The following is a 2,500-nucleotide window of genomic DNA, read 5'->3' on the forward strand; positions in this document are numbered from 1 at the left end:
CACCAGTTTGTAGTTTATGACGCATATGTTGCTCTCGTGCCATGACAAATCCCCAACCCTTCCAAGTGCCAATGTTGTCCGTCATGTTACTCGTGCACAACTGTGACCTCCGGATGATTGAATGTGTGTAGCTGTGGGTTGTTTACCTGGTAGTACGGTTCACGTTAGCTTATGAACAAGAATAATATCAGCAACTTGGTTAGAAAGACTGCATGGAAATAAACAATGCTGCGGTTTGTGTCAATATGAACTACAGACTAATAATCTTCAGGCATTCGAGGATATATGCCTATGGTCTTAGGAAAAAAATGTCATGTGAAGGAAAAAGACGCACATACACGCGTCTTCCTCTCTACTAATGCTCCTGTTCCCTTCATTATTCCTAACGTTCTCTTCGCAGCCCTGTCACCTTTATCAGTCAACGTATCCTAAAGCTGATCAACCTAAGTCATCGTGTCAGGCATGTGAAAGCTCCTCCCCCCTCCCTGTCAGTGACGATGACTTCAAGATGAGGCCAAACGTCCGATTAGAAGTGGCCAGTAAGGGCGTTTCTGCTGTACACTGCTGCCCCGAAATCTGCACAGCCACGGTTTAGAGCGAAGTCAGAGAGTGTGTGGCGTGAATGGGGTCGGGGGAAATGTGTGTTGCAGAAGCGTGTGGTTTTGTGAAGAGAAGTGTCTGGAGAATTTACGAAGCGAGAGTGTGTGGATATTTTGTGAAGCAAGACTGTGCATTACTACCAAGGCGTGAAAGGCCGGTGTGGGGGTTATGCAAAGGGGACTAAAGATGACAGTGCATATGTTCAGTGATTGAGTGTTTTAATAGTGTGGTATGCTGCGTTAACTGGAACTATGAACTGAAAGCTCTGGGTGGTAGAAGATGGGGGGTGGTGATGTGCAAGGGAGGGCTGAATGCTTGGAGAACAAGGCAACTGTATAAAGGCACGAGGGCGAGCGTTTGTGGGTGACAATCCAGAGGGATAAGGACATGCAGCACAATCATTTCTTTCACCCAAACTTTTTGCTCGTAAAGCCGAATGAGAGAGAGGGAAAACCGACGTGAGAAGGAGAAAAAGAAGACCGAAAAAGACCGATCAGGTTGTTTTCCGGCGGCCGTCACACTCACAAGGAAGGCGCTGGCGGACTGCACCCCAGGAGCCCGCCCCCGGGAGGAACAGCGCTCCCCCCGCCGTCCTCACCGCCGCAAGAAACTCTGCTGGGTGAATGCCTCGAGCTCAACTTTACGACAATGAGGCATTCAACTCCCCTGGCGTTTGTACAACCCCGGAAGGTTTTAATGGGGCTCTGAAAGGCGGCCTGCGGGGCGGAAGGAGGCGCGCCCATCACATCTGCCGCCTCAAGAATTACTCGTCTTACCAGGGACGCGCCGTGGCACAGGCGTGACCTCCTGGGACTCGAGGAGGGGGGGTCAGGCGGGGATGGTGCACTTCGGACGAGGCGAAGGGGCTGCGGGCGCGGCGCTGGCGGCGGTGACTCAGTGACTGCGGTTTGGACTTGGTTCTGGTGTTGGTGCTGAAGGTAATGCTGCCGCTGTTAGTCTTGCTGCTGCTCACGATGACGATGATAAAACTGCTGCTGCTGATTCTGACGTTGATGAGGACTGTATTGACGACAATGATCCTCTGTATGATGGCAGCAGGGACGCCAGCCTGCCTGAGTACTTACTCTGATGAACACCGGCAAATATTGGACACCAAATATCATACACACTGGCGCCATCCACCTAACGTTACTCGAAATAACATGGTTTTAAATCGCAATCATAAAAGACCAGGGTGTAGGGGAGGGGTAAGGTATGAATAAAGTGTGTGTGGGGAGGGGGGTACTGGGAGTCGGGTTAAATCGTGAGTTATGGAAAACTTCGCGGAGTTGAGGTGAAATTATCTGATGTTGTAACTGACGTGTCGCCACGGGACTTCAGTTTCTGATATCCAAGTGTCGGCTTTTGGAAACGATGAACAACACGCGCAAGGCGAAACGACACCACGATACCGTCTCCCCCAACACACCGGGTCCAACACCATGGCTGAGACCTCCCTCAACACGACTAGGGAACGATGCCGCATTACCGGAAACAACATTCCCGTCCGAGGCACCAGCGCCATAGCAACGGGCATCAGCACGGGGCACGGACACAGCAGCGCCGGCCACGGATACAGACAATTATAACTTGGCATAACGACGCTCGGACAAGGCAGGCCAGCACATCCGGCTGACCAGACCCGCCTCGCTACATTTTTTGCGGATGACGCTGTCGGCCTCGTGGTGCTGGCGGTGGAGGTGGTGGTAATGGCAATGCTGGGAGTCGTGGTAGTCGTAGAGGCTGCGCTAACGGTCGTAACAGCACTGGCATTGGTAATGATGGGGGCACATTGGTAATAGTATCAGGCTGGGCGGTGGTACCGTCGCATTAGCAGATTTAATGATATTAGCGGTAGCAATGGGTATCAAAGATGACATGGCTGTAAAGTTGTTGATAT

Source organism: Penaeus monodon, chromosome 3, assembly GCF_015228065.2.
Source record: "Penaeus monodon isolate SGIC_2016 chromosome 3, NSTDA_Pmon_1, whole genome shotgun sequence".
NCBI classification, from domain to species: domain Eukaryota; kingdom Metazoa; phylum Arthropoda; class Malacostraca; order Decapoda; family Penaeidae; genus Penaeus; species Penaeus monodon.